This window comes from Schistocerca americana, chromosome X, assembly GCF_021461395.2.
Source record: "Schistocerca americana isolate TAMUIC-IGC-003095 chromosome X, iqSchAmer2.1, whole genome shotgun sequence".
Taxonomy (NCBI): domain Eukaryota; kingdom Metazoa; phylum Arthropoda; class Insecta; order Orthoptera; family Acrididae; genus Schistocerca; species Schistocerca americana.
The window spans coordinates 188484480-188512101 of record NC_060130.1 but is presented as its reverse complement, the minus strand read 5'-3'; the positions used below and the strand labels follow the sequence as shown (position 1 = coordinate 188512101).

Genomic DNA, 27622 nt, shown 5'->3' with positions numbered 1-27622 from the left:
ATTGTATTCGGTTGTTCATCTAGATAGATTTGACAGCCATCCATCGTTTTCTTGCATCGTCCCATGAGTATTTAGGGGTTGTTTCGCAGTTGTTGAATTCCGTATGGTCTGATAGTTGCAGCTGTTCTGCACGTTGAGTTACAGAAACGCGTCTCTTCTTTTTCCTGTGGTGAATGTAAACAACCGCTCGTCCTCGCTGTAATATGTCCTCCTCCGTTCCGGTTCGGTGGACATCCATCATCTCTCCATATGCTGCTTTAAACAGTTCGTGACAGAAGTGCCGAGAATCTAACACTTTCGCATAACCATTGTTATAACGCTTGTACGTGGCTTCCGTATGAATAAAGCTCACGTCAGGGTACATGTTGATTGTATCCAGGATGCGTTGTAGCTCTCCAAACTTTTCCCCAGAGTTGTGATCCTCTTGGACCTTTGCTTACACCAAGGCCTCTTCTTTCGTCATCTCGTAAGATGGCGTACCAGGCACTCACACTCCGTGTCCCTTCCTCCCACGCCTAACCGCTCTCCTCAGTCATGCCATCGATCTGGCCTCAATGATGCTGCACGTTGTCTGCTGACTCCATATCAATACAATGTTTGTCCCTGATTTAATTATCTTACTGCGCTATTCTCTATTTCACATGATATCATTATCTATTTTATTATAACCCTTACTGCCTTAAATTACGCTACAACTTTGCAAAACATCAAACTTTTTAATAAACTGTACAAAAGTTATCATTTACTCTTTAAAAATGTTTTCCTTATCTCTGTTTTTATTTATTCATCTCTTGTCCACATTCTAGTTGATTTTCTTAATATACAGGTCATGGTTTCCTCATCTTCATCACGATGGGTAGTAAGAGTGAAATTGATGGTGATGACGGTTACTAAGTTAGTGAATTCCTTCCACCACCGCATTTTATTATTATAACTGCAAGTAATTCATATTATTTTTGAAATCTTCGCATCTTGACTCCGACTCCCGCGTCTTTTTCTCTGCAATCTCTTCTTTTTCGCATTAGCTGTAACAGAACTTCAAAAGACAATACATATCTCTCCTCCGTTCCTTTCCTTTTCAGAAATGTTATCTATTATTCTATAGCATTCTTTAAAGCTTAAAATTTTTTTTCTCACTTGTACTTATCCCTTTCTCCTTCTTCTCGATAGTAAACTTTCATGTTTCTTCCTTTCCCCATCATACTCTTTCTTATTGAAATCTTTTCTGGGTTAATCTTACTTCCTACTGTTTACCTCCTTCCTCAAAATAACATGTTTCTTGCTTAGCTTCATAATTCAATTATCTTTCCTAATTATTACCTCCTAACGACTTCTTATATTTATTTCCCTCATAGCTTTATTTCAATTTGAGTTTGTGGTAGCTTCCACAAATCATATATGCTTCACATATTCCCCCAAAATATCTCCTCAATTATTTGTTCACCGTCTTCGACGGAACAAATTAGAAATGACTATCTCCTTCTTACCTAATTTTTTTCCTACTTCTTTACTTCCTTTCGTCCACATAAATCAACTTCCATTTCCTTTACACTACGTCTTTAAGAGAGAATCTACTACTATATCGTCCAACTATCCACATGCTGAATTCTATCTTCCTCTTGCCGGCCGCGGTGGTCTCGCGGTTCTAGGCGCGCAGTCCGGAACCGTGCGACTGCTACGGTCGCAGGTTCGAATCCTGCCTCGGGCATGGATGTGTGTGATGTCCTTAGGTTGGTTAGGTTTAAGTAGTTCTAAGTTCTAGGGGACTGATGACCACAGCAGTTGAGTCCCATAGTGCTCAGAGCCATTTGAACCTCTATCTTCCTCCTTGCTTTCTACTCTTTCCCCAGAACACATTTAGTTTGCAGAAGAGGTATTTTAGTTGTAACTTTCCTGTGTTTTCTTCATAAAATCCTTTTATCTTCCTACAAAATTTTATTTATTTATGTAACTGAGATAAGTACAAGTTAAAAGTTTTATCTCTGTGCATTTTTTATCTTTCATGCTCTTTGATTTCTGGACATTTAATACAACTAGATTCTCGTGTGGAGTTACTATTTTTTTCTTTTGTTTACCCTTTATACAATTTCAAATGACTCACATGGTGAAAACCCAATGATTTTCCTGTTTTTGGATTAATCAGTTCGACTGCATTATCATAAACTACTTCACTCACTTCCATGGGGCCTTTGTATATAGAAAAGAATTGATGGATTTGGTGTTTTTTCCTCCTAGAGAGATGGTGGACTCTTACTAGTACCTTTTGTCCTAGTGAAAATACTCGTGAGTTTGCCGTTTTGTCCGCTCGGTTCTTTCTCTTTAACGCCTCATTCTTCAAATTGCTCAGTGCTAATTTTAATAGATGCTGATGCTGAACTCTGGGTACTGAAGGGACTTCACTTCTGACTTGGGTATCACTATTGGTGTTATCAATGGTGCTTTATCCTCTTGGCATACTATTTCTCTCTCCGTTTCATATAAACGAGCTACATCTTTTACAATTTGGTCATCATAAGTTTTTGTACTACTGTCTATATTCACCGCTAATAACTCCTGTTCCTCATCATCGGTCGATTCCCAGCCAATTGAATCCCAGCATGCTGGTATTTGTATCCGATTACCCCATAAACCTACTTCAGAATTTTGCTGATCAAAACTAAGTCTATTTACATCTTTAATTATATAATTAACTTCATTTTGCGATTGAATCACTTGTGACTGGTCTTCGTACCGTTCATCTCGTTAATTCTGTCTTGTACCTGGGTTTGGTGGCCTCTACACGCTTTCCTGTACCGGTTCATTTCGCGTGTTTTGTCCTGTTAAAGCTTAATTTCCCCAACCATTCTGCGTTCTACTCATTCCATTTCCACCTGAGTAACTTGGACTTTGTTGTTTAAAACCTCTAAACCTTCCTGCCTCGTTTGCACAGTGATTATATCTCGGATCATAGTTACCACCGTAGTTTCTAGGACCAAATCCACTATTGTAATTCGCGGCCCACCAAAACCATAATTGTTATTCGACCTCTGTGAATTTCCGAAACCAAAGTTATTATTGGTATCCCATGGGCGATTACCATTCTTTCCAAAGCGATTACCTCTTCCTACGTTGTTATTGCCATTGTAACTATTATTAAAGCCTAATCGGTTGGTATCATTTCCCCTACCATTGTTTTCTCTCACTGTACGTTGTTTCTTAGCGTCATCTTCACTGAAGATGAATTCAAGTTCTCTTAACATCCCTTTAAATGCTTGTATATTATCTCCTGCCCTACCAACCAATTACTGCTGATAACGTAGCGGTAACTTCATTGTGCACATACGTATCAGTCCCCACCACTGTATGGATTAGCTAAACACTGATTCTTTTTTGTCATTTCCTCGAAAAATCTAACTGGTTCCTTTTCTCCTGAATTTTTGGATAGCTCTTTCTGTAACAATTCATACTTTATTCTGTTTTCGGTTTCCGTGGACCAGTATCGCTCCAAGAATGCGGATTTAAATTGCTCATACGATTGGTAGTTTGCAGCTAGTCTTTGCATGGTTTCCGCTATTGCGCCGTCCATATGCCCACAAATGCAGTCAAGTTTATGTCTAAGTGGCCAATGCTGTGGTAGACCGATCTGGAATTGATATATAAACGTGCGTGGGTGTAAGCCGTTCCCGCTTTCTTTGTAATGTTGGAATTTTCTGACTGTCAAAAAGTGATCATTGTCAAATTTTTCTATTCCACCATACGGCGTTTGTGTTTCCACAACATTATCCGTTCCCTTCAACTGACAAGGGGAGGCCGCCAATTGTGAAATTCAGATTCGATTCATACTACGCATAATAAAAGCTCATGGCCAGAGGTGTAATGTGGCAAAGCACCAAGATGCACTTCTCAGCCGTTGTCGAGAAAATCGACAGTTAAAAGAAACCGTTGCGATGAAATACTCTCTACGATTAATTATTATCTACAGCGTCGTGGCGCAGCGGTAAGCGCTCGCGTTCGTAATCCGAAGGTCGCTGGATCGAATCTCGCACCATGCAATTTTTTTATTAGTTTTTTGTAATTCAAATATATATATAAACTATATATATATAAAAACTATTAACGAATTGCTTATGCATGTTGGTGAAGGCGGATCGCTCTCCAATTGTACCGCTTCCATTTTTCCGTTTTTTTTAACAGGGTGTACCAAAGCTCTCCCGTCCGCACTGATTTTGATTTTCGACGATGTTATAAGTTGCGGTAGTGACCGCATCTACCTTCTTTCGAAGTTAGCAGGCAACTACGCTGTTATGCGGTGGCTCGTTTTGGCCCATTCAACATCTGTCCTTCAAGTGTAACGAGCGAGTAACGGAGTTTATATTTCATACCTGCCACAGCAAATTTGTGTTCGTGGGGTCTCTATTCTAATTCGAACGTTTGACTTACGCTATACGTATTCGTTTCGGAATATCGTTTCTACGTCTTCCGTTAACTGTACGTGGTTAACATTATGAAGACAATTAATAACATTTGTGAAATAGAACTTTGCTTGCGGAAAACATAATGATGTTCGAAGTCGCCAGTTTTTCCACAACAAACGACTTTCAACAACTTATTATCAAGTGATTGCCGGGAATTATTCATATATATATATATATATATATATATATATATATATATATATATATATATATATATACATTAGAATTACAAAAAACAAACATAAAAAATTTGTGCATGGCGCGAGATTCGATCCGGCGACCTTCGGACTACGAACCCGGGCGCTTACCGCTGCGCCACGACGCCGCGGAAAACTATTAATGGTAGAGAGTATTTCACCGCAACGGTTTCTTTTAACTGTCGATTTTCTCGACAATGGCTGAGAAGTGCATCTTGGTGCTTTGCCACATTACACCTCTGGCCATGAGCTTTTATTATGCGCAGTATGAATCGAATCTGAATTTCACAATTGGCGGCCTCCCCTTGTGAGTCATGTTTTCTTGTATTCATTCTACCATATTTGGGTCCATGACAGATTTACGTCCCATCTAGCATCGTATCTACGCAGTGGTGTGCAGTTATCTAAACCGTACCGGCCTCGTGTATCGGACTGAAAGATTCGTTCAAATTTTCCGTAACTTGATCAGTGTTTTGTCTTCCTATTTGATTCATAATGACTTGCGGTCTATAACTCGTTGTACTATAACTTGGAAATTGAGAAAGTGGTATATGTGTCGTCGCAAGTTGCTCTGTTCTTGCGTCACTCGCGTACGTTCGGAGTGTCGGCTGCCGCTCTGTTGGAATGCACGCGTTTACCGTTTCTTGCTCCATTGTCTGTTGTGACCGCACATTACCTGCTTCCTCACCTGTGTTAACTGTTCTCTTCCCACTTGCTTCTGTTTCGTTTCGGTAATTATTGACGCAACCTCTTGTAGACATACGACTGGAATCTCATGACTTTGTGTTTCCGCTACTGCGACGGAAGATTGCACAACTGACTTGTTTATTTCTGGACTTCTGTCCGTCACTATGTCGGATGATACTACTGATACCGTTGCCTTAATACTGCTTCCTGTACGGTTCTCGATACTCTGTTTCAGTTCTGTATGAAGCTGTTCATACTGTTTCTGATTTTTGGAGACGATGTTTCCAATGCCTGTATCGAATCTTTTTAATGCGGCTCGCGTGACACGTTTTCTGCAATTGAGCTCTTCCACGATTTGTTGCGCCTTACCAGACGTCTTACATGCTAAATTATCAACTCTTTGATTAACATTAGACAATGAACTTGCACCAGATCAACGTCAGAACGCATCTTTTTCTGGTCATCCATTAACGATTGTATAACCTGGCGCGAGTCTCTCGGCTCTCTCCGGATTTTAGTAAACTGTTCATGAACTTCCGTTCGTAGTTTTTGCTGATCTTCGCGGACTTTTTCGAATCCAGCATAGGTTTCAAATTTGAGACTGTTGAAGCCAGCATCTGTCTCCGTTTTTAAATCTGCTAACCTTGCATTTGTTTCAGGTTTAAGTCTGCTAACCCTGCATTTGTCTGCCTTACGGCCATAGTGAGCTGCTTCAATATTGCGAACACACTTTCTGACTCTTCGCCATCGTCACCTGCCACTATTTGATGTAAATTTTGCCGTTCGCGTCTTTCACGCGGCGTCGCACTTACACACAATCTTTCTGTTGGAAACAGTCCCGTATGATTTAGAATTACTATATTTGGTTCAACGTACTGAAGTTGCTCGTCCTCTGATTCTACTTCTCATCCACTACATCCGTCATTAGTTTGTTTTTGTGCATTCTCAGACAGTGATACCAATCGCGAAACTGCCACCAGTCCCTCTGCACTATCACTATGTTACGTTCCGTGATTCGCACTCAATATTTTTCGTTGTACATCAATCTCTATCCAGTCAAGATCTTCAGTTTGCCCCATCTGCGATAATGGTTCAAATGGCTCTGAGCACTATGGGACTTAACTTCTAAGGTCATCAGTCCCCTAGAACTTAGAACTAATTAAACGTAACTAACCTAAGGACATTACACACATCCATGCCCGAGACAGGATTCGAACCGGCGACCGTAGCAGTCGCGCGGTTCCAGACTGTAGCGCCTAGAACCGCTCGACCACCCCGGCCGGCCATCTGCGATAATCTCCGTTCTTCCGCAGTATACGATCGTGTAACTAACTTCTGTCTTTCTCGAATTGCGCACGCCTGAGCTTTCGTCAACATCAAGTTGTATGATCTTACACGCTTCCAAAAAATAATAGAAAGCCTCGTAGACTATGTACACAACATTAGCAACGCCTTTCACTGTTTGTAGAATCTCAAACCAACTCAGCAACGCCGTGAATAACTTCGCACACGCCAGCAAGGTCATGCACAAGCTACTTTTACACAAACATAAACATTATCTTATTTATTAATACAACTTTTCTACACTTCGTATCACACAGTTACTGTATTCTGACAACTATACATACACATACATTGGGTAACCTCGTCACAAAAACAACAAAATAAAAAAAAATTCTTTCAATTCGAAAATTTTAATTTCCCTTTCTAATTTGACTAATTGCCATCCAGGCAGACCAATTGCCATCCTGACAGGGTTGCCATTCTGTAAGGTTTTGAGGACAGAACAACAACTGTGTAAGCTGTACGTATTTTTGGTTTAATGTTGCAAACTTCTCACAGCAATACACGCATTTACACAGTTTACAATGTGGCAATGTTACGACAGTTGTCAAACGAACACATCTCGTTCTCAGAAAGTGAAATAATTCTCAACACAACAATGGTAAATTTTAACTAGAAGTTTCTTTACAAAATTATTCTTATGGCTATGTCATGATGTTAGCCAGTACTACGATAAATCATCTGATTCCAGTTAAAAGTTCAGTACTATTTAGGATGACAATCAAGTCTACAGAGGATGGTTAGTTTTATGACAAGTTGAGCAAAAGATTACCCAAGGTCACTCGAGTTTACAGTGGACGCATGCTGGTGAACCAACAAGTTTACACCTCAGCATGCGGTATTTACCTTAGCTGCAATGAGCTGTCGTCTGCTTGGCTGCTCTCATCCTCTGAAATTCCTATAAAAACTAGCTGATTTTTCCAGCAGAAAGTCTCCCTATGTTTCTTGTTATGTGAGAAAACATGTACTCATCTCCAGTCTTGGAATATGACGATATGCACGTGCATGAATGGAGCAGTGTGCATTTTAAAATGCCCTCTCATTCTTTGCATGAACAATTAACTAACTGGCTGGTTCGTTTCTCCACAGTTCGAGCTCAACGACGCTACAGCTAATATCTAGACGAATGTCAGCCGCAGTGATCTCAGTGTTCACACAAATTTTTCCTGTGCGTCATACAGAGCGTTATGCTCGCATTCTGCATTTGATGCCAGTTAAGAGAAGAGTCCCCGAAAATTTCACTCTTGTCTTCTCGTAGAGGAACTGCCTCCCCACCTGGGTTCTTTCGTTCTCCACGTCACGGCTTTTATCGACCAATAGGAGCGTTCATCTTATTTTGTGGAAACTCTCTCTGCCAATCACAAGGGCCCTACCATTAATCTGCATCGAAATCTCGGCACTTTACTCCCTCATAGTTTGTTTCCGCCAATCTGACGTTTTGTACCCGCTCCAGACGCCCAAAAGTTACAGGCATACATCACATGTGCATTACTCGCTGTTCACGTGATCAACTGTATCACTGGTTTTGTTCGTATCCGTTTGGAATTCCGAAATGCAGTTTTCTAAAGCTTCTTTCTGTCCTACCTCTGGTGGCCCGTTATTTGCTCTCCAGTACGCATCTCCTGTCCGGTCGCTGACTCCTGCCGCGGGTCCCCCCTAAGGGCTCTTCCTGGTGCCTCCTGTGGTGCGACCTCTGCTTCTGCCCACACCTTCTTCCACACAATACGTATCCTCTCGCTGCATGTTTCACCTTCTGCTCATTGTCATGCATTATATAGGAGAGGTGTGTTAATACTGTCGATTGAGTGTTATCCCTTTTGCATTACATACTTATGGGCAAATCTGCTCATTACCACTGAAGTAAGTTAAGCGTCATATTCACCTTCCCGTTACGATGTATAAATCTCTTATGTAAGGTGCAAAATTGACCTTCATTTATTCTGCCACCTTGAAAGGTCTCTGTTGGATTCCTTTCATGTTAATTTCTTAAATCTGTTGTCATTTACGGCATAAATTCCTCTTCTAAATTTACTGTGGTGTTTCTGGCTATCTGGGAGGAGACTGAGCAGTGAAACGTGTTACTTTTACACATAAACAAGAACGATCTGTCACACTACTACACTTTAAAACACAGTTTATATGTAATTCATGTCACACAGTCTCATACGGAACCTATATCCACTTTCTTTTATATACTGTATATGATAAGATACTGTCATCCCCCTTCCCTTCTGCGTGAGAGGATGAATGAGCAAATGTATTTCTAGTTGCATGCTTGATGGTAGCAGACAAGCCTGTCTGCTAGAGAACAGTAGGACCAACGTCGGAACAGGTAGCTACGCTTTCTAAAAGCAGAGAGGTTTCTATTCTTAGTATGGTCCTGTCCGTCCCTTGTCATGTTGGTATAGGAAGCTGCCTCTCTGGTCACTTCCGTTTGTATCTGTTAAGCATGCTCGGTAGGATCCCAAGTCAGTCTGTCCGCGGCGAGCGTCTGAAGTGGTAAGATTTCCTGCTAAGCGCGTGTCTGCTAAGTCCGTAGGACAATGGATTTCTTAATTTCAGCCTAACTGAAAATTTAATCACCTTTATTTCAGGTTTAGCTCTAAAATATCTAATGTTATCTTAAATTGCAACGCAGTGTATTTCGAGTGTGACGTTAAGAATATCTTCCGCTAGTTGCTTTGTCACTACTTGGTGAGGAAAGTGGAACTGCATGTTGATCAGTAACTCTAACTAAGATCATCAATCTTAGATGCGAATGTGCATGAGATTATAACGTCTCGTCTTGACAATATTTTTCAATATACCAACTTTTCTTTATGTTCAACCCACGTGGGCTGTACTTTGTGAGACCAGTACCACGTGCTTATACAATTGTTTGACCCATCAGGTTAATAGTAAGACGATAGTAAGCAGTTCGAGGTTTTTCTTTTGTAAATTGCTTTTTGATCTAATTTATTTTAATTATCAAAATTATTGTGGAGTTACACTCTTTGTGTAAACCAAGTTGACAACGTGAAGCATGTTGTGTAATCACCAAAGTAGCCCTCAGCTAATCTTTTTGGGGAGATTTCACAGAGAGTTAGTACGAATTTAGTATACCAGTGTGTGATAATTACATGACGGACAGGATTGCACTACGAACGTAACTTCTTTGGGTGAAAATTGAATCGGTTGGTTGTGGTTAATTTCCTCTTGCATATGTTTCAACGTTCTTCGTGTGTTATTTTATGAATGCAGTGTTGTATGCAGTCTCCCAATCTTGGCTCCATATTTGATGTATTCCGTAAGATTACAAACTCACATTTTCACAATCCTAAATAAGGCACCAGTTAAGTTATGAATCAAGTTTAATATGCTGAAATTTCAATGATCAATGTTAAAATAAGTTTCCAAATATAAACTCATTTATTTCTTTTTATTTAAATTCTCTTTATATATACATATCACCGGTTGTCTTATGACGATTAAAAGATTATAATTAATGTTAGTCTGGTTGGGAATTTGGTAAGCTAGACTGGATACCTGGTGAAACAGTTGCTCAGTAATGCGAGGTTAACTTCCCCAGACAGCTCACAGGTTTTAATCCGCTTTTATTGTCTATCAGCACCGCTTTCAGAACAAATTAATGCAACAACATTACAACCTTACACTTGGTGCAGTTCCTCGTCATACAGTAGTGAAAGGTTTAGTTGCCAGACCCTCACCCCAGGAAGCATTGTTACTGGATGTAGTGTGCTGTGATGTGATTGGCACAGTGGTCCGAAAAATTAATTGGCCATATCTTGCAGTCGACCACATTGGTTGGTTGATTTGATGGAGGGGACCAAACAATGAGGCCATCGGGTCCATGGTATTAGGAAAGGATGGGGAAGGAAGTCGGCCATGCCCTTTCAAAAGAATCATCCTGGCATTAGCCTGAAGAGATTTATAGAAATCACGGAAAACCTAAATCAGGATAGCCAGATATGGGTTTGAAGCATCGTCCTTCCAGGTGCGAGTCCAAAGTGCTAGCCCCAGCATCAACTCGCTCGAATCGACAACATTATGTAAAAAATTGTTAGTAACGTAAATCCTGTCTAGCCTACTTCTGGAGCTGCAACTGCCAAATGTATAGCCTTCAGGTTGTGGACAGAGGTGGATCCATGTGTCTACTAAGTCTCATCCCATCGTCAAGTCGCTCAGCTCTCCTCAGAAATTAAAATAGGGCATTGACCTTCCTGACGCACAACACAATTAATATCTGCTCGTAAAATAACATTAACTCGAATGTCCGTTAGTAGACTCACGATTTTGTAACGAAACAAATCGATGCTGCCATGTTTCCCTGTGGAGCCAGTCGGGACACAAATATTTCCTAAGAAAAAGTCGTGTATCTTCATTGCAAAAAATGGCTCTGAGCACTATGGGACTTTACTTCTGAGGACGTATAAATAATCATCCAGTGTGTCGGTACCTATCCATGATGCTGGTACTGCAGCCACAGTCTCTCCTTCGTCGGGTTAGGCGTCAGAGGACATATTAGCATTAATAGAGAAACTGTCAACAGGCCCAAAACTGGGATGTTGGTCAAATGAAAAGCTTTTACATATAGATAAATTTCGTTTGGTGGGAGAGACTATGGCATATGTAATGTATCATGAGTAGATAAGGAATGTACAGACATTTGAAATTCTGAGGGCGGGGTAAGTGAAGCGATACAGAAAGGAACAATAGATGTCAGTATTATAGGGAACAGTTGAACAATGTGTCTCAAGAACAGGGGAAGTCGATCGGAAACTTTTTGAACAGGGCTGGAAAGCTAAATGTCAAGACATATGAGCTGATCACAATGTGATACCAACGGAATGCATTAGATACATTGTTGCGGGGATTGCCACCCGATGTGTCAATAAAAGTATCGGCAGAGTTCCATAAGAACTTAGACAAAACCATAGCGACTGCAACGACATTAGAAGAGAGAGATCTTCCCCAGTAAATGTCAAGCTACAGCTTCCTACTCGAACAACAGTCATCCTCCTTGGGCTTATTCAACTCTTTCAGTTCGCACCGGAGGCTTTAACACCATTACCGACGTCGGTCGAAGAAAGGGGAGAGGGCGTCAGAAACGAAATTATCGCGCAAAGTGATCAATCAAATGCTTTATGCACAAAGTTCAAGAGATAGGTCAATATAGGGAAGAGAAGATGGTGACAGGAGTTTTCTGCCATCTCATCGAAAGAGATGGCCATTAGGTGCGTTGCGCTATTGGCACTAATGCGCCCCTGCAGCCATAGAAGTGTGGCCACCCTGCAGGTTCATTTGGTCCAATTGGCTCTGAGCTCTATGGGACTTAACTTCTGAGGTCATCAGTCCCTTAGAACTTAGAACCACTTAAACCTAACTAACCTAAGGACATCACACACATCCATGCCCGAGGCAGGATTCGAACCTGCGATCGTAACGGTCGCGCGGTTCCAGACTGTAGCGCCTAGAACCGCTCGGCCACCTCCGCCGGCTCTTCGTTGCAGACCCTCTGCCAGTTTGGAGTATAGGTAGTGCTTGGCATGGTATGCCCACCCCACACATTACTGCAGTCCCACATTCCTGTCCCATATCCATGAGAACACCGTATCCAAAGATGTTGGCGATTTTATTTGTGACCACCTCTTGAACCATAGCGACGTCCTCACCAGTTGCTTATAAGTAATCCCGTAGACATTCCCTTCTTGACGTCGAATTCAATTCTATTAACATTAACAGTCGCTATCGTATATGCTTGCAAGAATGTGAGGCATTTATCCTTGATCGGTACCGTCGGACCACGGTGTCAAGAATGTCGGCTTCTGCTGTGTCCAGGGGTTCCTCTGTGTTATCTACCACTGTCATATTAACATCGCCGACACCGGCGTGGTGTTGTTTTTTTCCTACATTTTCTACGTCGAAACTTTCTGTGCTGTCTTACTTAAGTCTCCGTTTTGATTTCGAGGAAGCCCGTATCTCGTGGTCGTGCGGTAGCGTTCTCGTTTCCCACGCCCGGGTTCCCGGGTTCGATTCCCGGCGGGGTCAGGGATTTTCTCTGCCTCGTGATGGCTGGGTGTTGTGTGATGTCCTTAGGTTAGTTAGGTTTAAGTAGTTCTAAGTTCTAGGGGACTGATGACCATAGATGTTAAGTCCCATAGTGCTCAGAGCCATTTTTTTTTTTTTTTTTGATTTCGAGGGCTGCTTGCTGTGATGAACTTTGTCGGTTGCCGGCAGTCTTGTTGACATGTTGTCGTTTTTAATCTGTTTGCCACCTTCTTAGGGACCGGCGACTATACTTAATGGGATTGCTGCCTCTCACGTGATCACTCAGTGTCTCAAATTTACCATTGCTCAGAGTACGATCAACATCCGTCAGCTCGGAGGTCTTGGTAATAAGTCTGTTGTAGGCAGAGGTGTACACATTCTGATTTTAACCTGTCCTGTTTGCCAGACACACAAGCTGCTCCAGGTTAGCAGCAAAACGGACAGGCTGCTTCACTCCCACCCCAGCCAAGCTATGTCCAACCCAAGCAGGCTGAAGGAATATTGCTTGCCTACTCGTCTTCCCGTTGTGCATTACCTGCCAGTTTATTCTGTACGCTTTCTTTGTAGTGTTGTGAGTAGGGCTTCAGAAGTGTATGAAAAGTTTTTTTTCACCCGAGTAATACAAGATGAGGCTCGATGTAATATGATGATACTTATTTTCTATCATTGTAGGCCATAAAATAGTAAATTTTATTTGTCTTTTTTCCCTTTTGGCGTATTTCGGGCTTATTTATTTGTTTCGATACGAACAGTTTTCTCTTTCGACTAGTGATGGCTATTCTCTATTCGAACCATCATCAAGTCACCTCCGATACACGTTTTGTAGTAAGCAGAACTATCTCTGAAGGTCGAGATCCTTTGCACTTAAGAACCTGAAGATGTTTATTATACAGTAACGCCAATTAAAGTAAGGGTTAGGAAGAATAATTTGTGTAACCTTAGCGTGTTTCAGTCAAATATGATGCCATTTCTACTAATCTTAATTACGTTTTCCAGGATTTGTATTGCAGGTTTGCTGAATTCATTCTAATGGACCAAAACAGTTCATTCTAAATTCCCCGAATGCATTTTAGTTAACAAGAAGTTCGTTTTCAATATTATTTTGATCTGGAAGGTACAAATCTGAAAGAATAAGCTTTTGTTTCAGTCTAAGCTTTCCCGGCACTACGTAGCGTACCACCAAAATGTGCTGTTTAATATCCACTCAGCCATATTTTTTTCCTCTTTCAATCAACGTTTGCTCTAATTTTAGAAAACCTATACACCGCCAAATGCCCTCAAGTCCTTAGTGCACATTTCCATACACTTGTCATCCACTAAGCCTTTGTTGTTTTTCAAAATATTTATTGAGAAACGAATTTGCTGGTCAAATTTACAAACATGTCGTAACATGCACGAGTGTTTAAAACTTTTTGCACGATCTGCATTGCGACACATGTGTCGATTTAGCTGAAGCTGCTTCATAAAGACAGCAAAATTTTTTCCCTGCTGGACTTGGGCTCTGCTTCGTGAATGGTATACATTTCGCAATTGTTAATTCCTCCTCTGTCCCCTAAAATTTTGGTTTGTTCATTTTGCGGCTTCCACCTTTATGATAAATGAGCTGTGTGAAACTACCTACGCAAACATGCACCTGGATCGTCACGTTGGAGTGATAGCGCAGCCTGTTGTCAGGTGCAGCACGCTGAACTGGCCCTTTGAAGCTTGCCAGGCTTGCCCGTTTTAACCACTGTTCTTCAGTACACATGTACTCTTATGTGTCCGTTTCTACATCTACATGATTACTCTAAATTCACATTTAAGTGCTTGGCAGAGGGTTCATCGAACTACAATCATACTATCTCTCTACCATTCCGCTCCCGAACAGCGCGCGGGAAAAACGAACACCTAAACCTTTCTGTTCGAGCTCTGATTTCTCTTATTTTATTTTGATGGCCATTCCTACCTATGTAGGTTGGGCTCAACAAAATATTTTCGCATTCGGAAGAGAAAGTTGGTGACCGAAATTTCGTAAATACATCTCGCCGCGACGGAAAATGTCTTTGCTTTAATGACTTCCATCCCAACTCGCGTATCATATCTGCCACACTCTCTCCCCTATTACGTGATAATACAAAAAGAGCTGCCCTTTTTTGCACCCTTTCGATGTCCTCCGTCAATCCCACCTGGCAAGGATCCCACACCGCGCAGCAATATTCTAACAGAGGACGAACGAGTGTAGTGTAAGCTGCCTCTTTAGTGGACTTGTTGCATCTTCTAATTGTCCTGCCAATGAAACGCAACCTTTGGCTCGCCTTCCCCACAATATTACCTATGTTGTCTTTCCAACTAAAGTTGTTCGTAATTTTAACACCCAGGTACTTAGTTGAATTGACAGCCTTGAGAATTGTACTATTTATCGAGTAATCGAATTCCAACGGATTTCTTTTGGAATTCATGTGGATCACCTCACACTTTTCTTTATTTAGCGTCAACTGCCACCTGCCACACCACACAGCAATCTTTTCTAAATCGCTTTGCAACTGATACTGGTCTTCGGATGACCTTACTAGACGGTAAATTACAGCATCATTTGCGAAAAACCTAAGAGAACTGCTCAGATTGTCACCCAGGTCATTTATATATATCAGGAACAGCAGAGGTCCCAAGACGCTTCCCTGGGGAACACCTGATATCACTTCAATTTTACTCGATGATTTGCCGTCTATTACTACGAACTGCGACCTTCCTGACAGGAAATCACGATTCCAGTCGCACAACTGAGACGATACCCCATAGGCCCGCAGCTTGATTAGAAGTCGCTTGTGAGGAACGGTGTCAAAAGCTTTCCGGAAGTCTAGAAATACGGAATCAACTTGAGATCCCCTATCGATAGCGGCCATTGCTTCGTGCGAATAAAGAGCTAGCTGCGTTGCACAAGAACGATGTTTTCTGAAACCTTGCTGATTACGTATCAATAGATCGTTTGGTGCGACCTGTGCAATTTTCCAATCTGTAGGTACAGATCTATCGGTCAGCGAGTGGTTGTATATGATTGCTAAGTAGGGAGCTTTTGTATCAGCGTAATCTGAAAGGAACCTAATCGGTATACAATCTGGACCTGAAGACTTGCCCGTATCAAGCGATTTGAGTTGCGACAGGTTAAGCTGCTTTAATGGTTGCGGCGGAGATAGGAGCAGACAGGCTGGAAGGAGAATTTGTACACCTCTGGTTGTAGGCCTGTCTCTTGTGTCTTCATTCTGAAGTTGTCGTTGGTCGGAATCGTCCGCCCGGCGACTTGTGTTTTGGCTAGAGGCAGCCAGCTCGCGCGTGCCTGTTTAGTGCAGGTGCGGCTGACCCCATTGTACTCGGCCCCGGCAGCTCTGCGCCTCGCGACTGCGGCTCTACTGCCATTAGCGCATATGTTATTCTTCCTGCTTCAACGTGTCGCTCTTGACGTTGCGTTTTGATAGCGGACATCCGCTTTTCAAATGCCCTGTGGAGCTCCAGAATGACGCACGTCCGTGGTTGCCCGTCGTATATCACGAGGGCTTTGAAGCTCTGAGTCATGACAAAAGAAGACACATGTTACGTTAAATCGATTTTAACGTTCCTGAATCCATTGTCAACGTTAAACTATTTGTATCATTGCCATTTTTCGGCTGTTACTTATACACTTAAGCCCCAAAGCGACTGATACAAGCATGCGTATTCAAATATACAGGGTTGTCCATTGATCGTGACCGGGCCAAATATCTCACGAAATTAGCGTCAAACGAAAAATTACAAAGAACGAAACTTGTCTAGCTTGAAGGGGGAAACCAGATGGCGCTATGGTTGGCCCGCTAGATGGCGCTGCCATAGGTCAAAAGGATATCAACTGCGTTTTCTTTAAATAGGAACCCCCATTTTTTATTACATATTCGTGTAGTACGTAAAGAAATATGAGTGTTTCAGTTGGAGCACTTTTTTCGCTTTGTGTGATAGATGGCGCTGTGATAGTCACAAACGTATGGCTCACAATTTTAGACGAACTATTGGTAACAGGTAGGTATTTTAAATTAAAATACAGAACGTAGGTACGTTTGAACAATTTATTTCGGTTGTTCCAACGTGCTACATGCACCTTTGTGAGCATATCATTTCTGAGAACGTATGCTGTTACAGCGTGATTACCTGTAAATACCACATTAATGCAATAAATGCTCAAAATGACGTCTGTCAGCCGGCCGAGGTGGCCGAGCGGTTCTAGGCGCTACAGTCTGGAACCGCGCGACCGCTACGGTCCCAGGTTCGAATCCTGCCTGAGGCATGGGTGTGTGTGATGTCCTTAGGTTAGTTAGGTTTAAGTAGTTCTAAGTTCTAGGGGACTGATGACCTGAGAAGTTAAGTCCCATAGTGCTCAGAGCCATTTCAACCAATTGAACCTCTCACCAGCGAGTAGTTCGCCTTCCGTTATGTTCGGACATACATTGACAATGGGCTGACGCTTTTTGTCAGGCGTTGTCAGTGGATCGCGATAGCAAATATCATTCAACTTTCCCCGCAGAAAGAAATCCGGGGATGTCAGATCCGGTGAACGTGCGGGCCATGGTATGGTGCTTCGACGACCAATCCACCTGTCATGAAATATGCTATTCAATACCGCTTCAACCGCACGCGAGCTATGTGCCGGACATCCATCGTGTTGGAAGTACATCGCCATTCAGTCATGCAGTGAAACATCTTGTAGTAACATCGGTAGAACATTACGTGGGAAATCAGCATACATTGCACCATTTAGATTGCCATCGATAAAATGGGGGACAATTGCTCTTCCTCCCATAATGCCGCACCATACATTAACCCGCCAAGGTCGATGATGTTCCACTTGTCGCAGCCATCGTGGATTTTCCGTTGCCCAATAGTGCATATTATGCCGGTTTACGTTACCGCTGTTGGTGAATGACGCTTCGTCGCTAAATAGAACGCGTGCAAAAAATCTGTCATCGTCCCGTAATTTCTCTTGTGCCCAGTGGCAGAAGTGTACACGACGTTCAAAGTCGTCGCCATGCAATTCCTGGTGCATAGAAATATGGTACGGGTGCAATCGACGCTTTTGAGATTCCCGATTCTCTCGCAATTTTTCTGCTACTGACGTGCGGATTAGCCGCGACAGCAGCTAAGACACCTACTTGTGCATCGTCATTTGTTGCAGGTCGTGTTTGACGTTTCACATGTGGCTGAACACTTCCTGTTTCCTTAAATAACGTAACTATCCGGCGAACGGTCCCAACACTTGGATAATGTCGTCCAGGATACCGAGCAGCATACATAGCACAGGCCCGTTGGGCATTTTGATCACAACAGCCATACATCAACACGACATCGACCTTTTCCGCAATTGGTAAACGGTCCATTTTAACACGGGTAATGTATCACGAAGCAAATACCGTCCGCACTGGCTATACGTTTGTGACTATTACAGCTGCATCTATCACAAAGCGAAAAAAGTGGTACAACTAAAACATTCATATTTCTTTACGTACTACACGAATATTTAATAAAAAATGGGGGTTCCTACTTTAAAAAAAAAGGCAGTTGATATCCGTTCAAGCTATGGCAGCGCCATCTAGCGGGCCAACCATAGCGCCATCTGGTTTCTCCCTTCAAGCTAGAGAAGTTTCGTTCTTTGTAGTTTTTTCGTTTGATGCTTATTTCGTGCGATATTTGGCCCGGTCACTATCACTGGACCACTCTGTAGACGTATTTAAACAGGTAGAATACGGCGCTGCGGTCGGCAACGCCTATATAAGACAAGTATCTGGCACAGTTGTTAGATCGGTTACTGCTGCTACAATGGCAGCTTATCAAGATTTAAGTGAGTTTGAACGTGGTATTACAGTCGGCGTACAAGCGATGGGACACATTATCTCCGAGGTAACGATGAAGTGGGGAATTTCCCTTACGACCATTTCACGAGTTACCGTGAATATCAGGAATCCGGTAGAACAACAAATTTCCGACATCGCTGCGGCCGGAAAAATATCTTGCAAGAACGGGACCAACGACGACTGAAGAGAATCGTTCAACGAGACAGAAGTGTAACCCTTCTGCAAACTGCTGCAGATTTCAATGTGCGCCATCAACAAATGTCAGCGTGTCAACCATTCAACGAAACATCACCGATGTGGGCGTTCGGAGACGAAGACCCACTCGCGTACCCTTGATGACTGGTCGACACAAAGCTTTGCGCCTCGCCTGGGTCCATCAACACCGACATTGGACCGTTGATGACTGGAAACATGTTGCCTGTTCGGGCGAGTCTCGTTTCAAATTATATAGGGCGGATGGGTACGGAGACAACCTCATTAATCCATGGACCCTGCATGTCAACAGGGGACTGTTCAACCTAGTGGAGGCTCTGTGCCGCGCGGCAGTAGCCGAGCGGTCTGAGGCGCTACAGTCATGGACTGTGCGGCTGGTCCCGGCGGAGGTTCGAGTCCTCCCTCGGGCATGGGTGTGTGTGTTTGTCCGTAGGGTAATTTAGGTTAAGTAGTGTATAAGCTTAGGGACTGATGACTTTAGCAGTTAAGTCCCATAAGATTTCACACACATTTGAACCTTTTTTTGAGGCTCTGTACCGGTGTGGGGTGTGTACAGTTGGAGTGATGTGGGACTCACGATACGTCTAGATGTGACTCTGACAGGTGACGCGTAGGTAAGCATCCTGTCTTATCGCCTGCATCCATTCATGTCCATTGTGCATTCCGACGGACTTGGGCAATTCCAGCAGGACAATGCGACACACCACACGTGCAGAATTGCTACAGAGTGGCTCCAGGAACACACTTCTGAGTTCAAACACTTCCGCTGCCACCAAACTCATGAACATTATTGAGCATATCTCGGATGCCTTGCAACGCACTGTACCGAAGAGATCTCCATCCGTACGTACTCTTACGGATTTATGGAGAGCCCTGCAGAATTCATGGTGTCATTTTCCTTCAGTACTACTTCAGACATTAGTCGAGTCCATGCCACGTCGTGTTGCGGCACTTCTGCGTGCTGGCGGGGCCCTACACGATTTAGGCAGGTTTACCAGTTTCTTTGGCTCTTCAGTGTATAACGCTACCGTAGGGTGACAGGGCCTGTCGAATATACGAGGTGCGGCTAGAAAAAAACCGGTCTGATGCTGGAAAAAACATTTATTTACAATTATTTACAATTTCATGTTATCTCCTTCAATGTACTCTCCTCCTCGGTCTCTACACCGCTCCATACGAATTTTCCACTGTTCATAGCAATGCTGCAGATCATTTTCGGTAAGTCCATACATTACTTCCGTCGCTTTTTCTTTTACTGCTTCAACAGTCTCAAATCTAGTTCCTTTCAAAGCTGACTTGACTTTAGGGAAAAGAAAAAAGTCACAGGGGGCCAAATCAGGTGAGTAGGGTGGATGATCTAAGATGGGAATGTTGTGTTTTGCCAAAAACGTCTTCACTGACAACGCACTGTGAGCTGGGGCATTGTCTTGGTGAAGGGTCCATGACTTTTTTCTCCACAAATCGTTCCCTTTTCTCCGTACTCGCTCACGTAGGGTAGCCAGGACGCTAATGTAGTAATGCTGATTCACTGTTTGTCCCTCTGGTACCCAATCAATGTGCACAATCCCTTTGATGTCAAAAAAACAATCATCATTGCCTTGAATTTCGATTTTGACATTCGTGCTTTTTTTGTCGTGGAGAACCAGGAGTTTTCCAATGCATCGATTGGCGTTTAGTTTCGGGATCGTAAGTAAAAAACCACGATTCATCGCAAGTAATAACATTTTGTAAGAAGGTGGGATCACTTTCAATGTTTTCCAGGATGTCAAAACAAATCATTCTTCGGCGTTCCTTCTGTTCAATTGTGAGACACTTTGGAACCATTTTTGAACACACTTTGTTCATGTTGAAACTTTCATGAAGAAACTGCCTAACACTTTCCTTGTCAACTCCTGTTAACTCAGACACTGCTCTGATTGTTAAACGGCGATCTTGTCGAACAAGTTTACCGATTTTTTCAATGTTTGCATCAGTTTTTGCTGACAATGGTCTGCCAGTGCGATTGTCATCACTGGTGTCTTCGCGGCCATCTTTAAATCGCTTAAACCACTCAAACACTTGTGTTCGCGATAAACAATCATCGCCGTACACTTGTTGTAACATTACAAACGTTTCACTTGCAGATTTTCCTAGTTTTAACCAAAATTTGATGTTAACACCCTGTTCTTTCTGTACACTCAACATTTTCCGACGCACAGACAAAACGTCAACTACTTAAAACAGACGCCACGGGCAGACTGAGTGCAGGAGGCAGAGGAAACTCGAGCAGTAGGCGGAGCGAGAGTCACGTGACAGGCCACGCGACTTTCAGCCTTATTGCATTCGTTTTATTGTTTCACCAGTACTAGTCCGGTTTTTTTCTAGCCACACCACGTATTCGAATTCCATTTCAGACGGAAGGTTAAATACTCGAACTGATCGAAGGTCTATCCCAGCATAACTGATTACAACATTCACAACTTCACCTTTAGAATTAATTTTGCGAAAACGCTTTTCTGCATCATTATTAGAATACAAGTTTCGTTACCTAGCAGCTTTGTATAAACATAATTACCGAGAAGATCGTATGTATAACCGACGACTTCCTCATATTTCAAACCAATGTTATCTTAAAACCCTTCGACAATTTCGCAGACTTCGGGACGTTCGTATCCACACGGAAAGGAGACTTCAAGGAATACTTCCTGTACTTCGTATCTATAATGCGACTGTAAAGTCAGTTCTCACAAAATCCAGCTGTCCTGTAACGCTAGCACAGGGCGTGGACCGACCACGGCAGTGACAACGCATAATACACCGCCAACAGCGGACTGTATCAGCTCAGCTAATTCAGGACCAGTCCTCACAGCTTTTCTTTCGGCTGCACCTCATCTCCTACCTTGTAAAGTTCACGGACGTTCCCCTGCGAAACTTGCAGGCCTACTCTGCGAAAGCACTTGGCCGCGAAAGGCAAAGGTCGCATGTTCGAGTAGCTGGTCTGGCAAACAACTTTAATCTGTCGGGAAGTTTCGTATCAGCCCAAACTCCGCCGCAGAGTGAAAATTTCATTCCGCAAACAATCCCCTAAGCTGTGGCTAAGTCATATCTCTGTAATATCCTTTGCCGCGCGGGATTAGCCAAGCGGTCTAGGGCGCTGCAGTCATGGGTTGTGCGGCTGGTCCCGGCGGAGGTTCGAGTCCTCCCTCGGGCATGGGTGTGTGTGTTTGTCCTTAGGATAATTTAGGTCAATTAGTGTGTAAGTTTAGGGACTGATGACCTTAGCAGTTAAGTCCCATAAGATTTCACACACATTTGAACATTTTTTTGTAATATCCTTTCTTTCAGGAACGCTAATCCTGTAAGTTAGGCTGGAGAACTTGTGTGAAGTTTGGACAGTAGGAGATGAGGTACTGGCGAAAGTAAAGCTGTGAGGACGGGTCGTGAGTCATGCTCTGGCGCTCAGTTTGTAGAGCACTTGCAAAGGTCCCAGTTCGGCACAGAGCTGTAATCTGGCAAAAAGTTTCACACAGGCAGACACACTCCGCTGCAAGGTAAAAATGTCATTCTGTATTGTCTTTGGTGTTCACATAAACATATTCGTAGATTCCAGTTACATGGGACTTAATGTTTCCGCTGAAAAATGATTCAGTTATACATTCCATAATTAATTTTATACTGCAGAGAGTTATCAACATCTAAATGCTAAGTTATCCATTTCTATTAGTCACTACCACATTTTAATACACTCCTGGAAATGGAAAAAAGAACACATTGACACCGGTGTGTCAGACCCACCATACTTGCTCCGGACACTGCGAGAGGGCTGTACAAGCAATGATCACACGCACGGCACAGCGGACACACCAGGAACCGCGGTGTTGGCCGTCGAATGGCGCTAGCTGCGCAGCATTTGTGCACCGCCGCCGTCAGTGTCAGCCAGTTTGCCGTGGCATACGGAGCTCCATCGCAGTCTTTAACACTGGTAGCATGCCGCGACAGCGTGGACGTGAACCGTATGTGCAGTTGACGGACTTGGAGCGAGGGCGTATAGTGGGCATGCGGGAGGCCGGGTGGACGTACCGCCGAATTGCTCAACACGTGGGGCGTGAGGTCTCCACAGTACATCGATGTTGTCGCCAGTGGTCGGCGGAAGGTGCACGTGCCCGTCGACCTGGGACCGGACCGCAGCGACGCACGGATGCACGCCAAGACCGTAGGATCCTACGCAGTGCCGTAGGGGACCGCACCGCCACTTCCCAGCAAATTAGGGACACTGTTGCTCCTGGGGTATCGGCGAGGACCATTCGCAACCGTCTCCATGAAGCTGGGCTACGGTCCCGCACACCGTTAGGCCGTCTTCCGCTCACACCCCAACATCGTGAAGCCCGCCTCCAGTGGTGTCGCGACAGGCGTGAATGGAGGGACGAATGGAGACGTGTCGTCTTCAGCGATGAGAGTCGCTTCTGCCTTGGTGCCAATGATGGTCGTATGCGTGTTTGGCGCCGTGCAGGTGAGCGCCACAATCAGGACTGCATACGGCCGAGGCACACAGGGCCAACACCCGGCATCATGGTGTGGGGAGCGATCTCCTACACTGGCCGTACACCACTGGTGATCGTCGAGGGGACACTGAATAGTGCACGGTACATCCAAACCGTCATCGAACCCATCGTTCTACCATTCCTAGACCGGCAAGGGAACTTGCTGTTCCAACAGGACAATGCACGTCCGCATGTATCCCGTGCCACCCAACGTGCTCTAGAAGGTGTAAGTCAACTACCCTGGCCAGCAAGATCTCCGGATCTGTCCCCCATTGAGCATGTTTGGGACTGGATGAAGTGTCGTCTCACGCGGTCTGCACGTCCAGCACGAACGCTGGTCCAACTGAGGCGCCAGGTGGAAATGGCATGGCAAGCCGTTCCACAGGACTACATCCAGCATCTCTACGATCGTCTCCATGGGAGAATAGCAGCCTGCATTGCTGCGAAAGGTGGATATACACTGTACTAGTGCCGACATTGTGCATGCTCTGTTGCCTGTGTCTATGTGCCTGTGGTTCTGTCAGTGTGATCATGTGATGTATCTGACCCCAGGAATGTGTCAATAAAGTTTCCCCTTCCTGGGACAATGAATTCACGGTGTTCTTATTTCAATTTCCAGGAGTGTATATCCGCGAATGACATACGTGTATATGGAAAGGAGAGGAGAGTCCCCACGTCCAGACTTTTTTGTCGGAAATTCTGGAAATTTTGTTAAGCTTCGCAGACCGTTCCCACAGGAAGACCAAAGTTTGGAAATTTGCAGACACACGAGTGGCTATATACACTCCTGGAAATGGAAAAAAGAACACATTGACACCGGTGTGTCAGACCCACCATACTTGCTCCGGACACTGCGAGAGGGCTGTACAAGCAATGATCACACGCACGGCACAGCGGACACACCAGGAACCGCGGTGTTGGCCGTCGAATGGCGCTAGCTGCGCAGCATTTGTGCACCGCCGCCGTCAGTGTCAGCCAGTTTGCCGTGGCATACGGAGCTCCATCGCAGTCTTTAACACTGGTAGCATGCCGCGACAGCGTGGACGTGAACCGTATGTGCAGTTGACGGACTTTGAGCGAGGGCGTATAGTGGGCATGCGGGAGGCCGGGTGGACGTACCGCCGAATTGCTCAACACGTGGGGCGTGAGGTCTCCACAGTACATCGATGTTGTCGCCAGTGGTCGGCGGAAGGTGCACGTGCCCGTCGACCTGGGACCGGACCGCAGCGACGCACGGATGCACGCCAAGACCGTAGGATCCTACGCAGTGCCGTAGGGGACCGCACCGCCACTTCCCAGCAAATTAGGGACACTGTTGTTCCTGGGGTATCGGCGAGGGCCATTCGCAACCGTCTCCATGAAGCTGGGCTACGGTCCCGCACACCGTTAGGCCGTCTTCCGCTCACGCCCCAACATCGTGCAGCCCGCCTCCAGTGGTGTCGCGACAGGCGTGAATGGAGGGACGAATGGAGACGTGTCGTCTTCAGCGATGAGAGTCGCTTCTGCCTTGGTGCCAATGATGGTCGTATGCGTGTTTGGCGCCGTGCAGGTGAGCGCCACAATCAGGACTGCATATGACCGAGGCACACAGGGCCAACACCTGGCATCATGGTGTGGGGAGCGATCTCCTACACTGGCCGTACACCACTGGTGATCGTCGAGGGGACACTGAATAGTGCACGGTACATCCAAACCGTCATCGAACCCATCGTTCTACCATTCCTAGACCGGCAAGGGAACTTGCTGTTCCAACAGGACAATGCACGTCCGCATGTATCCCGTGCCACCCAACGTGCTCTAGAAGGTGTAAGTCAACTACCCTGGCCAGCAAGATCTCCGGATCTGTCCCCCATTGAGCATGTTTGGGACTGGATGAAGCGTCGTCTCACGCGGTCTGCACGTCCAGCACGAACGCTGGTCCAACTGAGGCGCCAGGTGGAAATGGCATGGCAAGCCGTTCCACAGGACTACATCCAGCATCTCTACGATCGTCTCGATGGGAGAATAGCAGCCTGCATTGCTGCGAAAGGTGGATATACACTGTACTAGTGCCGACATTGTGCATGCTCTGTTGCCTGTGTCTATGTGCCTGTGGTTCTGTCAGTGTGATCATGTGATGTATCTGACCCCAGGAATGTGTCAATAAAGTTTCCCCTTCCTGGGACAATGAATTCACGGTGTTCTTATTTCAATTTCCAGGAGTGTATTTCAACTTTGTGGTGGTGGCTAGGGAACGGACTTTCAGATCCCTGATTAGAAGAGCACTTAGGCCTTTTCTGAGACTGGCTGCAAAAGATTGTGCAGGGTGCATTTCCGAGGTCCGAAGGAAGGCTACCACAAAATGAAAAGAGGCATTCGTAGTCGTTTTGGGATCCTTATGGGTATTCTGATTCGAACTTCTACTCTGGACTCTGCATCTCTACGTGTTTTTATTGACTTCAGCCTTCTGCGTAGTATTCGAAATTTCACTGTTAACTTACGCATCCGCAAAGAGTTATCAGGAGGATGGTGTGATCCCCGATTCGCAATCCCATCACATTGGCTCAACTCAGCAACAGCGTCCTCCTCAGTTCGGAGCACCCAGACTCGTCAGCAGCCACCTCAGTGGCAGTTACTGTTAAGATCACATCTGAAATGTACCCCCGTCTTCGGGAATCGCAATATATTGGGGGAAGAGGAGTTCATTTCTGGTTTCCAATGTTTAGTCTTCCTCACTTGATCTATGGGTTTCGCGCACTGGTATGCAAGTCTTCTCAAATCTACACTAATGGCCATTAAAATTGCTACACCAAGAAGAGATGCAGATGATAAACGGGTATTCATTGGGCAAATATATTATACTAGAACTGACATGTGATTACATTCTCACGCAATTTGGATCCATAGATCCTGAGAAATCAGTCCCCAGAACAACCACCTCTGGCAGTAGTAACGGCCTTGATACGCCTGGGCATTGAGTCAAACAGAGCTTGGATGGCGTGTACAGATATAGCTGCCCAAGCAGCTTCAACACGATACCACAGTCATTCAAGAGTAGTGAATGGCGTATTGTGATGAGTCAGTTGCTCGGCCACCATTGACCAGACGTTTTCAATTGGTGAGGGGTATGGAGAATGTGCTGGCCAGGGCAGCAGTCGAACATTTTCTGTACCCAGAAGGGCACGTACAGGACCTGCAACATGCGGTCGTGCATTATCCTGCTGAAATTTAGGGTTTCGCTGGGATCGAATGAAGGTTAGAGCCAGGGGTCGTAACACATCTGAAATGTAACGTTCACTGTTCAAAGTGCCGTCAATGCGAACAAGAGATGACCGAGACGTGTAACCAATGGCACCCGATACCATCACGGCGGGTGATAACGCTAGTATGGCGATGACGAATACACGCTTCCAACGTGCGTTCACCGCGATGTCGCCAAACACGGATGCGATCATCATGATGCTGTAAACAGAACCTGGATTCATCCGAAAAAATTACGTTTTGCCATTCGTGCACCCAGGTTCGTCACTGAGTACACCATCGCAGGCGCTCCTGTCTGTGATGCAGCGCCAAGGGTAATCGCAGCCATGGTCTCCGAGCTGATAGTTCATGCTGCTGCAAACGTCGTCGAAGTGTTCGTGCAGATGGTTGTTGTCTTGCAAACGTACCCATCTGTTGACTCAGGGATCGAGAATTGGCTGCATGATCCGTTACAGCCATGCGGATAAGATGCCTGTCATCTCGACTGCTAGTGATACGAGGGCGTTGGGATCCAGCACGGCGTTCCGTATTACCCTCCTGAACCCACCGATTCCATACTCTGCTAACCGTCATTGGATCTTGACCAACGCGAGCAGCAATGTCGCGATACGATAAACCGCAATCGCGATAGGCTAGAATCCGACCTTTATCAAAGTCGGAAACGTGATGGTACACATTTCTCCTCCTTACACGAGGCATCACAACAACGTTTCACCAGGCAACGCCGGTCAACTGCTGTTTGTGTATGAGAAATCGGTTGGAAGCTTTCCTCATGTCAGCACGTTGTTGGTGTCGCCACCGGCGCCAACCTTGTGTGAATGCTCTGTAATCATTTGCATATCACAGCATCTTCTTCCTGTCGGTTATATTTCGCTTCTGTAGCACGTCATCTTCGTGGTGTAGCAATTTTAATGGCCAGTAGTGTAATTCTTGCTTGAGAGGGAATTTTTCCCTTAACCACTCATGTTAGTTTCATTATCGACTTAACTCGTTGGATCTCAGTCTTGTGATATTTCTTTCTGGTTATTCCTTTATTCATTGATCTGTTGTATGCTGTATTCGAATTC

At 44.6% G+C, this 27622-nt stretch overlaps 1 long non-coding RNA gene across 1 annotated transcript in view; it reads left to right on the top strand.

The window, feature by feature from the left end:
* Nucleotides 1–27622, top strand: part of LOC124556508 — a 226979-nt gene that overhangs the window by 46518 nt on the left and 152839 nt on the right. Inside the window, exon 2 of the long non-coding RNA XR_006968613.1 lies at nucleotides 22120–22325. This is a non-coding gene — a long non-coding RNA (uncharacterized LOC124556508). The remainder of the gene's footprint in view (nucleotides 1–22119; nucleotides 22326–27622) is intronic.